The sequence below is a fragment of the Callorhinus ursinus genome, unplaced genomic scaffold (assembly GCF_003265705.2).
Source record: "Callorhinus ursinus isolate GAN/ISIS: 27379988/994484 unplaced genomic scaffold, GSC_fseal_2.0 scaffold13, whole genome shotgun sequence".
Classification (NCBI taxonomy): Eukaryota; Metazoa; Chordata; class Mammalia; order Carnivora; family Otariidae; genus Callorhinus; species Callorhinus ursinus.
The window spans coordinates 17,112,198-17,126,595 of NW_027397075.1; the positions used below are offsets into that span (position 1 = coordinate 17,112,198).

The 14,398-nt window shown below is 51.8% G+C and overlaps 1 protein-coding gene across 10 annotated transcripts in view; it reads left to right on the forward strand.

Annotated features, from left to right (window-relative positions):
* The window catches only part of CNIH3 (cornichon family AMPA receptor auxiliary protein 3), a 218,051-nt gene that overhangs the window by 80,355 nt on the left and 123,298 nt on the right, over positions 1–14,398 (forward strand). The window lies entirely within an intron of this gene.

Consider the following 14,398-nt stretch of genomic DNA (forward strand, 5'->3'; position numbering starts at 1 on the left):
TACCTTTTCTTTCTTTAAATAAGATATTAAACTTACATGTCCTAACCCATCAGTCTTCATAAATGAATCAGTGTCTCGACTCTCCCTGTGAAATGTGAAAAAATTACACTCCAGCGGCACCTCCCTTCCCAACCTCCTGCTTTTGGCATGTTGTGAAATCTTCCCCAATATGTTATCATCAAATTATTATTATTTTAGAATTGTGTAGCTCTTCTTCCAAGATTTATAGTGATTTTACCATGTATTGTAATTATAGTTACCAGGATTTATTTCTATGTTTAACTGAATTCAGATCACCACCAGTGTTTTTTTTTTTTTTTTAACTACCTTGGCTTCTCCATGAGTGAATTCATTACTTTGATTCTTCTTTTCATTGAAGAGTGCTCTGTTGGAGGCAGAGTGCTTGTGCCATTTGCCTTGGTGAGTTTGCATTGACTTGTAACCTTAGCTTTCTAGACTCAGCACACCCAGAATGGCTCAGTCTCTCCAGGGTGGATACATATCGTCCAGTTTCACAGGAGATTCATAAGGAAGCTAGGACATGATTGTGTTCATTTGTAATGAAAAATTTAGCTCCTTTCAAGACCAAGACACTGATGTTCTCTGGTCAGTGTTTTGTGTCTCAATAGGAAACTTACACAACAGGTCAAATTTTAAAGATTTTGTTTATTTGAGAGAGAGTGAGCATGTGCGAGCAAGTTGTGGGGGAGGGGCAGAGGCAGAAGAATAGAGAGTATTCCTTTTTTTTTTAAGAATTTATTTATTTATTTGACAGAGAGAGAGAAAGCATAAGTTGGCAGGGAGGCAGGCAGAGGGAGAGGGAGAAGCAGGCTCCCTGCTGAGCAGGGAGCCCTACGCGGGGCTCGATCCTAGGACCCTGGGATCATGACCTGAGCCAAAAGCAGCCGCTCAACCAACTGAGCCACCCAGGCGCCCCAGAATAGAGAGAATTTCAAGCAGACTCTGTGCTGAGCATGGAGCCTGACACCAGGCTCCATCTCACGACCTTGAGATCATGACCTGAGTCAAAACCAAGAGTCAGATGCTTCACCAACTGAGCTACCCGGGCACCCCATGATCCCTACTATTTGTGCATCATTTTTTCTGCTTCAACTTTGGCTCTGTAACGATGCAGCAAGAATTTGCTTGTTTATCCAGTGTTAGGCCCCAGGAATACTTTATTTTTAGGATAATCATGTTGAATCTCATCCATCAAGAACTGAGTTATAGTTTACTCTCAGCTTTGGGGGAACTTGGCAGTTGTCTCTCTGGCAATGACCTTTTCATTCCCTGAATGCCTACCTGTCATTTGTCACTTGTTTCTGCTTCGTTCTGCTTGTTTCCTTTTGTAACAATGGTCTTACTGTTTCTGACTGTCCGTGTCTTGAAAGATACCCTTTATGTATTTGCTTTCTACTTAGTATTTAGCACAACATCTTATACAGAGAAGATGTTCAATGGGTACCTGTCAGGGGAATAACAAGATTCCCTGACCTCCTTCTGTTCTTTGGCACCTGAATGCCTATATCTAGCATCATGTTCCATCTGTTCTTTTAAAAAAGGAGATTTGGGGGCACCTGGGTGGCTCAGTTGCTTAAGTGTCTGCCTTCAGCTCAAGTAGTGATTCTGGGGTCCTGGGATGGAGCCCTACATCGGGCTCCCTCCCTGCTAAGTGGGGAGCCTGTTTCTCCCTCTGTTCCTCCCCCTCCTAGTGCACATGCTCTCTCTCTCTCTCAAATAACTAAGATTTCAAAAAAAATTTAAGGAAGGCGATTTGGAGGCCTATTTGAGTCCACTCAATATTACAAGGCATGACCCACACCACAGGGAAGGTGGGCATGAGTGAGTGGGAAGGAGAGGAAGGAAAATACATAGGAAAATGCCAAGACAAGTACACTGAGCATACAGTTTCCAGTTTCCGGAGTGGACCACATAGGACGGCTGCTCAGAGTGCGTGTGAGCAGCTTTACGTGGTTATCACCATTCTCAGCAAAGCCTCCCCGACAGCAGAACCCACAGCTTCTTGGGGGGCCGGGGTCACAGGCTTCTACTGGGGACCAGCCACGTTGGTCCATAGTCATGTGTGTGTCAGCTCAGACTGTGCTGGCGCCAGAGAACAATGGGGTAATGCCCCGTGTGGCGTGTGGCAGAGGCCGTAGTCCAGCCAGCGAGGTTTGGCGTTGGGCACGTTGGCAACGGGGGACACGGGCGTGCGGACACCCATCCCCATTCATCCACATCAGCCCTGGCCCTTCTGCTGGTTCCCCTCTTTCCCAGGCTCTGCCCAGGGGCACTTGCCTCCTGATTGCTCCTTCCATGCCAGGAGGGGTCAGGGGTGCTCCCATGCATTCCCACACTACCCTGCTCTTCCTGCTTTCGAAGACCCCAAACCTGCTGAACCATAGTTGTTTGTCTCTTATTCATCCTTGAGTGTAGTGCTGAGGGCTCGGGGCTGGTGGGTGAATGTTCGAGGCATGTCTGCAGGAAGAGTAGAAGGCTTAGTGGAGGGGCGGGCTCCTGGGCGGTCCTGGCTCACCGGGCTCTACGGGACAGACGCACGGCTGACGACCGGGCTGCCAAGGCTGCCGCCGCCTGCAGGTGTTACACATCTGGATGCAGGTCACTGTGAGAGCTCTGTTCTCTTGGATACTCCACTGGACGCGGGTGTGAAGATGGGCTCGCTTTGTGGGAACTGTCACGGCCAAGTGGGCCTCCAGCCCGTTGGCCTCTTTCCTGGCTGCTTTGCCTGGTGTGGCTTCTCAGCCTGTAAGGTGCGGGGTGGGTTTCTTCTCTCCGGGCAGGAATCCCTTGCTGTTCACGTCCATACCCACTATCTGGGTTGTGGGACCTCCAGTGGGGTGTGGACGTGTGAGTTCAGCTGGAGGTTCAGGGGACCCAGCTGATTCACCGAAGTTTGTTCTCCTTCCATGGGGGGGGGGCGTCTCTGCGGCGTCCCTCCCCCGTGGCCTCCCACCACAGACCCTGTGGGACAGTCTGCTCCCCCTGGGCAGAGGTGGTACTGTGCAAAACATCTTGTGCACTCTTTCTACGTATTTATACACATAACGTGCTCAAAAGTGGAGTCTGGTTTCTTTCCTTCACATATGAGCTCATACTGCAAATTCTTTGGTTCTAGGTTTTCCTTCCTTCCTCCCTTTCTCCCTCCCTCCCTCCCTCCCTCCCTCCCTTCGTTTCCCCCCTAACAAAATGGATGTTTATAAAGAATTATCTTGATCTTTTAAAGGCCTATAAAACACTAAATTGGCATTCAAGTAATTGATGCCTCTGTAGGAAACATCCGTTTGCTGCAGATCAACCACTCAGTTGTTGATTAATTAATCATGTGGTTCTGCAGAAATTCTCCCTTTTCTCTCTACAGGCATAAATCATCCACCACAGGGGGCTGGAAACTACTGGAGAACCAGCAGAATGAGGCGCTCCACTGGGAGGGTCAGTTTGTGCCCCAGATTTCCAGCTCTCTGCTCAACGGCCCCCCTCTGCCCTGCGCCCTGCTCCGAACGCCCTCCAGGGTTCTGCCTGCCCCACGTGCCCTTGCTGCACCCCGAGAAACGTGGTTGAAGAAGCATTTCTGTCCCCCTGGCACGCACTCACTTTGGAAAGACATAAAATGCTTACACAGTAAGGCTGTGGGATGGGGATCCCACAGCAGATCCAGATTTCCATGAATAACACATTTGTTCAACACTCACTGTGTGCCAGGCTCAGTTACCAATGCTGCACATGTATTAACTCAGCTGCTTCTCCCAACCTTTTGAAGTGGGTTCTATGAGGCTCCTTATTTTACGATGAGGTAAAGGAGGCCAGAGAGGTTGACTTGCCTCAAGGCAGACACACAGTAAAGTGTGGAGCGAAGGTTCGAACCAGTGCACTCTGACTCTGGATCCTACGCTCATAATCACAGAAGTTTGGCCCCCAAATGTGATTGTGATTTAAGGAGGACCAACACCATTTCGGTCACTGTGCAAAGAGCTGGATTTACTGATGGCTTCAGTGGCCCTTCTTTGTGGATTCAGGACGACACTGGCCAGGCCTGTTTAAAGACCCAAGGAGGGATGCCTGGGTGGCTCAGTCAGTTAAGCATCTGCCTTCAGCTCAGGTCAGTGGGATCGAGTCCCGTGTCGGGCTTCCCACTCAGCAGGGAACTTATTTCTCCCTCTCCCACTCCACCTGCTTGTGCATGCTCTTGCTCTCTCTCAAATAAATAAAATCTTAAAAAAAAAAAAAAATAAAGACCGGAGGAACTGTTTCTTTCTGAGGCCTAACCAAAACATTAAAAAAAAATAAAATGCTACATTAAATGTAAATTTTTGCTATAAATACGCCGAAGATGTTTTAAAAATAATTTGCCTTTGAAGTAATCTAGCTGTGAACAATTCGCTTAATTCATGATTGGCTGTGATTTCTCATTCACGTTTGGAATTCTTGTCATTGTTTCTAGATGTAATGACACTGTTATGAATACTGATTTAGCAAATGAGGTTGACATAATATTATTACATTTTGTATACATATAATGAATCATTTTTTTTTTAAGATTTTACTTATTTATTTGAGAGAGAGAGCAAGCAGAAGCACGGGGCAGTGGGAGAGGGAGAAGCAGGCTCCCCGCGGAGCAGGGAGCCCGATGCGGGGCTGGATCCCAGGACCCTGGGATCATGACCTGAGCCAAAGGCAGACATTTCACCGACTAAGTCCCCCAGGCGCCCCATGAATCATTTATTGATTGTGGTTTTGCATTCATAGTTTTAAGCCGACACTTTTCCTTTATTCAGTCTTAAACCTTCCCTTGTCCCCGAATGGACCTGTAGGCCAGCACTGTGGTTGTGGGGCTGATGAACATACGTGTTCCCGGCCCAGATCCACCTGCTGGCCCCCTGCAGGGTGGCCTCAGACCCGCTGGAGCAAAATCTGCAAAGCCTCTTGAGGTCCGGGTGCAGAAACCCCTAATATCGTTTTTGCCACATTTTTTGGTCAAAGCGCGTGACCAGGCCCACGCAGATGAAAGGTGGCCTGCTTTTTACTAGCACCGTGTGCTGGCAAGCCTCAACACCTCAAGCAAGTGCTCCTCCTGCTGGGACATGCCGCTGCCCCTGCACGCCTCCCCCTGAGCCGCCCCTAGTGACAAAGTCACGGCCCAAGGGGCCTGCGCCCAGGGCTGGAAGGGGTTGCCGTGGCCCATGCTGCCCGTGGCCCCGGGGAGGGGCTGAGAGAGCCGTGAGACCAGGCTGGGCAGGAGCGGGGACTGCTTGTCCTTCTCGGGGCGCACTTCTGCCCCATGCCGCAGCTTCTGCTCCGTGGCGGTATCACCTGCAGCTCCTAAAAGGCAGTTCATTATACTGCCGTGAGCTAGTGAAATCATAACAAACGGTAACATTGGCATGTCGTTTTCACTAAGAAATAAATGTCTTGGAGTGAAAAGGGGCCTCCCAGCATGCACCCAGTCATGATGAGAGCATTGAAAGCGCCCCTTGCGCAGTGGCACTCAGGGGACCTGGGTGCGGTCGGTCACCTGCCGTCGGGAGACGAGACTGGCTCGTGGTGAGGGCGTGAGCTTCGTCCTCCTGACGCTGTCCAGCTGGGGTGCTGGGCAGCCACTTCTGCTGCAGAGGATGTGTCCACTAACAATACTTCTGTTGAAGAGAGAGGGACAAACATGCTGTATCATATCACAAATTAACTTGTGACTGGTCCTTATGCTCCACATTTTGGCAGGATCTCTGCATCTTACCCCGTCCGACATTGGGTGTAAGGTCTCAGAAGCAGGAACTAGGTCTGTTTATAGGCTCGTCTTGTTTTTTTTTTTTTAATTTTAAAGAAATATATATATATATATTTAAAAGTTGTGAAAGAGCGCCTGGGTGGCTCAGTCGTTAAGCGTTTGCCTTCGGCTCAGGTCATGATTCCAGCGTCCTGGGATCGAGCTCCGCATCGGGCTCCCTGCTCCGCGGGAAGCCTGCTTCTCCCTCTCCCACTCCCCCTGCTTGTGTTCCCTCTCTCACTGAGTCTCTCTCTGTCAAATAAATAAATAAAATCTTAAAAAAATAAAAAAATAAAGTTGTGGAATATAACACAATTAAGAAAAATACGCAAGGGGCACCTGGGGGCTCAGTCGGTTGAGCGCCCAACTCCTGGTTTTGGCTCAGGTCATGATCTCGGGGTCGTGAGATCGAGCCCCACGTCTGGCTCCGCGCTCAATGGGGAGTCCACTTGGAGATTCTCTCCCTCTGCCCCTCCCCCCACTTGCTCTCTCTCACCTTTGCTTGGAGACCGCATCGGTCAACCGAGGCTTTCTGAGGCCTGCGCTGCAGTCTGAGGCCCCCCTGCCTCCGCCTGTGCCCCCGCCCCCCGTCCTCCACGGGCATCTGCCCCACCGATGTTTGTGTGTCTAGCCCCGACCTGGGGGCCCCGAATGACCTGGGGCGGGGGAACCTGGATAAGCAGGGTGACAAAGGCTGGGCTAAGTCCGGAGGAGGGGACGGGCTTTCTGAAGGAAGAGTGGGTGGATGTGCCTGGGTGTGCAGAGCAGGGAGGACGGGGAGCTGAGGCAGCTCTGGGGTTGGACTCCGTCGCTGTGCCGCCGAGCGGGGGCTCTGTCGGGACGGCGATGGTGTTAGCTCTGTGCCCATTCAGGGTTTTTCGTGGGAAAAGTAACACGGTAGGTTACATTTGACCTGGTGTCCACCGTTCGCTGGGCGCATTTGTGCAGGACCCCTCTCCAGCAGGGCCTTCCACAAGGAGGAAGGGAAGCAGTTGAGGGGATCCCATGTGTCCCTTCCCCTGCGGTCTTTGTGCCAGGCCCCACTCCGGGCCGTCTTCCAAGGGCTGAAGAGTCAGCAGAAGAACTGATCAGTTAGGCTGCATCTAGTCGAGGCTGCAGGTCGGGTGGTGGTGACTGAGATGGAGATGGGGGTGGGGTATGGGCGGGGAGGGCCTGGGATGTGCACCATCGATCACACCTGCAGAGGGTGACTTGGGGCAGGTCACGGAGAGGACTCTACGGCTGGTCGCCGGCGAGTTGGCCCCAGGCAATGGCAGGCCCCTCGCCCCCGTCCCTGTCCTCGAAGGTCCGTCCTGCTCACCATTCCCGCGGTGGACCGCAGCAGAGCCCGGTGGTGCTGGGAGGGTTTGGACCCAAATCTGGAGGATTTACGTGGCTGGACCTGGTTCCGGCCTCCATACAGACTTGTGAGAAGTGGTGCGCAGATGTGTGCAGGCCACGTGGCCAGCTGCGCCTGGTGCAGGTTCCCCGGCTTGTTGCACCTACCACCCGCCATGGAGCCGCCGCCTCTTTCCTCCGTCCCTCCCTGTCCTCGCGCTGGGGGCGGGGGGACGGATCGATTATATGGGTGCCACTGAAGGGGCGACACCACGGCATGAGGTGGGGAGGCGCACATCCGTGAGAAGGCAGGACCGCGGTGGCTGGCTCGGCAGAAGGACAAGAATATAGTGGGACCTTTATGCGGGGGTGCGGGGTGCGTGTGCGTGTGTGTGCCGTCGCTGCAGGCGGGCTAGCGGGAAGGGGTTTTGGTGGCAGGAAGAGAAGAGCCGCAGAGGGGTTGGAATCACAAAGCTTCCAAAGAACTTTAAGACTGGTTTGGTTGGTTGGTCCTGCGGCCGCCAGGCTCTGTGGACGGCGATGGTGTGGACCCGTGTCCGGGAGGGGAGCTAGACTCTGAGGTTCCAATGCACAGATGGTTCAAGGGAGTTGCTAACTTTACACCGTTGGGTACCAGGTTTCAAACTAAATTTGGGCTGCGGCTTCCAGCTTTCCGCTGGCCCTGGATTGAGAATAGCCTCTCATCTCCCAGCCATCTGGTCCCTCCTGGTCTCCCCTGCCGAGTGACGTCTCCACATATCTTCCCACAGAGAGGACGGACTCTCAAACACAATCTATTAGGTGAATCTGTGTTTTCCCAATGGGGGATCCCCAGGTGGGATTCTGGGGAAGAATGGGTCCCCACATTGGAAGCGTCTGCGGGGTGTCGGTCGTATCATGTCTGCTGGAATGGGATGGCCCCCTTGGGCAGCCGCACGTTGAGCTGTGCCCTGGATGGGGTAGTCCCTGCCTGTGCGCCTGGATCTTGTTTTCTCGAAACTTCCTTTTCTGAACGAGCATGCTCTGGTGCTGCCTCTCCGTCGTCTAGCATCAGTGGGCGTGGGCGCATGCCCGCTCTGTGCAGGGTGCTGGTGGCCCAAAGTGGTAGAAGCAATACCACTGCTGGTTGGAACACAGCTGGTTTTCTAAGACGACAGAAACAGAGAACGAGCTCACTCTGACCGCGGCGTTCGTTATTGGTAAGAGAACAATCAGTTATTATGTGTCTGCCCGGAGACCATGAGCCAGGCTTGTGGAGACCTTGAGACAGACCGGACTCTGAGCTTTCTCCCCTCCCACCCTCAGCCTCTGCCCCTGACAAGCCGGCATTTTCGTCCCGGGAGATCAGGCCAAAAGGAATGTCGAGGGCTAATTGGAAGAGGGTCCGTCACGAACGGCCCACGCGACCGGAGGGGTGAACGGAATTGGAGGGTGGCGTTACCGCTTGGCTAGTGCTGGGAAGTCCGGGGCCTCGGGCTCCCCTCCTCAGCACCAGAGCTGCCCCCCACCCGCGTCCTCACCCAGCTCTGCCTTGTACCAGGAGGCCCCTGTCGGCCAAGAGAAGCCGTTACGTTTGAGACAAATCTGTGGTGATACCTGTGCGGATGTAGCTCAGGCGGCCCCTGACAGGTATTTGGTGAGGGCACCTGCGGCATTGCAGGTGCAGGGCATGGAGGGGTTTGAAGACTCTGGTGGTGGGCACAGGGCGCCCGGGTGGTGCAGTCGGGTGAGCAGCCAACTCTTGGTTTTGGCTCAGGTCGTGATCTCAGGGTCGTGAGATCGAGCCCAGCATCAGGCTCCGTCCTGAGTGCAGAATCTGGGATTCTCTCTCTCCCCCTAATCACACACACACTCTCTCTGTAAATAAATAAATAAATCTTAAAAAAAACACAAAACACTGGTGGGGGGCAGACCCACCGCACGTACCTACCCTCTTCCATCTCTGATCACAGATGCCCCCAGGGCTGAACGTGAGCCGACTTGAACGTGACAAGTCCAGCGGATTCGACTCATCAGAGTTTCTCAATAACAACAAGCAGGCTATGAAACTGGTAACATTTCCCCAAATAGATTTAGCGATGCTTGGAGGCTCCTCTCCACACATACCGGGTGGGGGAGGTGTTTCCATGAGTGATGGACCTGAAAGTGTGTGTGGGGGGTGCGGGGGGTGCTCACCGCAAATGTTTCCTTCTTGCCAAAATGTTAAACACGTCTTGTGAGGGTGGTTTCAGTTTTTGTGGTCCGCTGCATACGTGGAGTCAGTTCCGTGGCTCGGCCACACCGGCGGTCACGGGCATCCTGGTTGCAGAGGTGCGAGGGACAGTGCGAAATCCACGAGTCATGAAGCTGTGCTCTTAAGGGATAAGGCTGTACATTTCCTGGGCTTGTCCAGGGGGCCTTGAGCCCCGGAGAGCCTGGACCCGGCACCCCTGGTCTGTGTCGCTGTCCGTCTGAGCCCTGCGCTCGCTGCCTGCCCTTGGCTGGCCTGCGGCTTTCTTGCTTCCTGCCCCTGCCCCACCCCGCAGCGGCAACCCCTCTTTGGAGCCTGAGGTTGGAAGCTGCTTCCCCTGGGAAGGCTTCTCAGAGCCTCCAGGCCTGGTGCTGTGTGCCCCCACGGCAGCCCCTGCGTCTCCCGGACACAGGACATCGTTTATCCCCCTTGGCTTCTGAACCATTTGCTCCTCGGGCAGGACTGCTTACTTTCCCACACGGAGCCTGGCATACAGTTGGTACTCAGTGACGCAGCGAGGGGCTGTGCCGTGTTGTCACTGGAGGCCTGGTCTTCCTTTTCTCCTCTCCCTCACTCCGTCTCCCGGACAGCCTCCTCCTCGTCCGAACCAACTCGGAAATGCTCTTGTCTGTTGATGTTTCATACCCGGCTGCCACTTCCCTAACGTCTGTTTGGGTGAAATAATAAAACTTTGTGTTATTTGCTTCGATGTTTTTCCAAGCTGCGTCATGGTCGCAGAAGGAGAAACTCACAGTTGTGGGGGGAAGACCAACGTCAGGGCCGTTCTGGCCAAAACGTCAGCACTGCCTGCCGCTCTCCCTGGTGTGGGGACCCTGGGTGACAGATGTGTTCAGATTGCCTTAGGGATTTATAACCTTTGGGCCAGAAGATGACAGAAAAGCAGGCCTTGGGTGTGGCAAGAATGGGGGACCGGGGGCGGGGAAGCCTCGTGAGTCCTTGACTTCGAGCAGCCCCTGCGCATCTTTCCCTCTCCCAGCCAGTGCTGGGGTGCAAGGGCGCCACTGTTTAGTGTCCCTCGAGTTTGTGCTAAGATACCTACCTCAAAAGAGGAATTAGAGGAACGGCGCCTAGGACACGCCAGCCCCTGGGCTCCGTGTGGCTTTCTCATCATCTCATTGAACTGCTTTGATTAACTACTGAGTAGCTTCCAAAGGACAGTCACGAGATGTGTGTGGCACGTAGAGGATTATCCTAGAGTGCCCACCTATGTGCAGCTTCCCGTTGAAATCCCAGTGTGTTTCTCCCCCTCCCAGCTACGGCTGTTCTCCTAAATGCTGTTTATCATTCACTTTCAACTTAAAATACCTTTTCACGTTTCCTTCCTTCCCGAAACAAGACATTCCGTCGTTTTGCACGTTTTTGGACTTTGTAGAGATGGAATCATACTGTACGTATTTTCTGCAACTTTCCCTTTTTCACTGAAATGTTTGTGAGATCCATCCACGTTATCGGTGTTGCTGTAATGGGCTCCCTTTCTCTGTTGGATGGCATCAAACACACAAGAATGCATTTATTTGTTCTAATGTGCATGGATGTCTGCACTGCCCCCACCGCCTCGGTCGTCCCGTGTGGGCCGCCTGGTGCACAGGGACAGGAGGGCCAGGGCATTACGCTAGACACCGGGCCATGGGCATATGCATCTCCACACCCCCATCGGTAATTCCAGGTGGTTCTCCAAGTGCTTGTCCCTGTTTCCACTCCCGCCAGCACCGTGCAAGTGCTCCGGCTTTTCTGCATCATCACCAACCCGTGCTTTTGTCAGACCTGTTCAACCTCTCCAGTCTGCTGGTGTGAAATGGTGTCTCGCCATGGCTTAGTTTTGCTTTCATCACTTAGGCATGGGGTTGAGCATATTTCATACGAATGGAGCTGTTCATGTTTCTTCTTATGCGGAGAGCTAGCTCAAGTCCTTTGCTAGCTGTTTTCTATTGGGATATATGTGTTTTTCTTATTCACTTGCCACGGCTCCTGAGCCTCACGTCCTTGCCCATTTTTGAATTGGGCTGTTTATTTTTTTGTTGTGGAGTTGTATGAATTCTTTATATATGCTGGATATTAATCCCTGACCAGACATAGAATTTGCAAATAGGCTCTCCCATTTTGTGGGTTTTGTTTCACTCTCCTGTAGTGTCCGCTGATGCACAATAGCCTTTAATTTTGATGAAGTACTATTTATCTGTCTTTTCTTTTGTTGCCTTTGTCTTTGGTGTGCTATCTGAGAAATCACTGCCAAGTCCAAAGTCATGGAGAATTTCCTCTACGTTTTCTTCTGATGTCTGTAGTTTTAGCCCTTAAGTTTAGCTCTTCGATCCTTTTTGGGTTAATTTTTTAAAAAGATTTATTTATTTGAGAGAGGGAGAGAGAGAGAGAGAGCACATGTGCACGTGAAGGGGGGAGGGGCAGAGGGAGAGGGAGAGAGAGGATCTCAAGCAGACTCTGTGCTGAGTGTGGAGCCCGATGCAGGGCTCGATCCCACAACCCCGAGAGCACGACCTGAGCCAAAACCAAGAGTTGGATGCTTAACTGACTACGCCACCCAGGCAGCCCAGCCTTTTTGGGTTAATTTTTGTATATGATGTAGGGTAAAGGTCCAAATTCACTCTTTTGCATATGGATAACCAGTTTTTCCAGGACCGTCTGTTGAAAAGACTGTCCTTTTTCCACGGAATGCTCTTGGCACCTTGTTGAAAATCAGTTGGCCATTGTTTCAGGGCTTAGTGTCACTGCATGTCTCCTTCCTGTTTTTGTGGGTTTTGTGGGAACACAGCTAGTGAGTGTGGGTAACCTGCCATCTGACCCAGAGCCCTAAGATTTCTGGAAATAAAAATGGCCTCATCATGGAGCGAGCACTGGAAATCCCTGCCCCCACGCTTCTACCCCCTCTGTCCCTCGTTGAGAAGCCTTCGCTCTGGGGCCACTTCCATACTCTCTGCTCTGCTGGTTAATCTGATCATGTATTTTGACTACTGACTAGTGTAAAAAATAATCAGACACACAACATGTTACTTATTGCTCTTGGGACGGTAATATGAAGAGCCCCAAGCATGTTGATTATCTCCTAACATGAGGATGTAAGAAAAGTAAAGTGTACTACTCTTGAAAACAGGGCTATGTGGTTCGAATCATGGGGGGAAAGGGAATTGTCATTCTCCCAAGCCCGTTATTTCATTATTGACTGGTTGGCTTTTTAAAGGTGACGGGCTTTTTTTTTTTCTTTTCTTGGGAGATGATCTCATCTGCTTTGCTAAGGGTCTTTAGGGATAACATTTGAGTTACTCATAAGCCTGGAAGACAGACAGACATTGTAATATCCGAATTACGCTGGGACAGGGACTCTCGGAAGCTGGAGGGGACGAAGCTGGACTGCCTGTTGTGATGCCTTTTCCCACCTCTGGAGTCAGACTGGACGTGCCAGGTTGAAACATCAAACATTTGTCTGTTCAGATGATGAGGCCGGTGTACACGCTGTAGGAATGAAGATTGACCACAAAAATCAGGCAGAGGGGATGTGGAGGGACTGGGGAAGCCGGTTCTTCTCTGGATGGTCTTTGCATTTCCATTCCTAAAACTAACATACTGTTTGGCTTTTTGGCTCTGATAAGCTGAGGGCTGGGGTTTCCTTTACCCTCTCTCTGTGCTCCCCCAGCTGTCCCTGGGTTGATTTATTTATTTTAACTGCTATTTATGGTTGACACACAGCATAGATGGCCAACCCCCAGAGTGTGTTAGTGGATTAGCATAAAGCTCTAGAGGCAAATATTTTCTGACTCTGGGAGAGGCAGATGTGGCTGGGCTTTTCTTTAGCATGGGTTGCTGTGACCAGCATGTTCCATGAAGATAGAAAAGGACAAAACATCTCACTTTTCTCTCCGAATTAGCTGACTAGTTTTTCTTCTAAAATAGTGATGGATATTGAAATATCCTATGTGCAACGCACCTGGATCCCACAGAATTTCCTCCTTACATACACAGGTAATGAGATGGAAGGAATTTTATTCACCTGAATTCCTCTTAGAGAGAGGGACTATGCGTTCGGGAGAAATATTTTGAGAAGCCTGTTGAGGTCAGGGTGGGGGACCCCAAGTAACATGCTCAGAATCAGAAGGTGTTCCGAATGCCTTCGAAGGAGGGTGAGTCCTGCTAACCAGCAGATTTTGCTTTTCTGAAGACTGAGACCGTCAGGTGTGCAAGCTTGCAGGTTAGGAGCTGCCGTGTTCCCGCATTACTCTTAATGACGGAGGGGGCAGAATCTGCCTTTAATTTACTTCTCAGCCATGCGACTCCACTGAGGTCCACCGCGTGTCCCCGGGGCAAACATGGCACATTCCCTGGGGCATCGGTGGTCTGCATAAATGGACCGTGGAGAATTCCAAACTCACATACGCTGTTAAAAACATTGACCTTTATTTTTTTTAATTATTTTATTTATTTGTTCATTTGACAGAGAGACAGTGAGAGAGGGAACACAAGCAGGGGGAGTGGGAGAGGGAGAAGCAGGCTTCCCGTGGAGCGGGGAGCCCGATGCGGGGCTTGATCCCAGGACCCTGAGACCATGAACTGAGCTGAAGGCAGACGCTTAATGACTGAGCCACTCCGGCACCCCAAAACAATGACCTTTAAAGACATTGCTGTGAGTCACGTGAGTCTGTGGTCCTGGACACTCCTGCTCCATCCATGTACTTACCTTCTCTAGCCGCACACAAAGTGCTACAAAAATCAGGGACAGAGGGAGCGTTTCCGGCCATGGACAGTCACTGGGTGACCTCGGGGTACTTTAGGGAGGCAGCAGTGAAGATGAGTCTCCAAGGATGGAGAGTTTTTGTTAGGGAGAGGATGGTGGGTCTGTGTTGGGTGGGCGGGGACCTGCCAGGTGAGGGGGTGGCGTGAGTCCCAGCTAAAGGGTGGAAATGCCAACCAGAGAGGGGACCAGTGTGGTCGAGCTGTGGGACAGTGAGGGAGGAGGAGATCTGGATTGCGCGTGGGGACCAGTGGGCGGGAGCCAACCGTCAACTACCCTTTTTTTGTTGTTG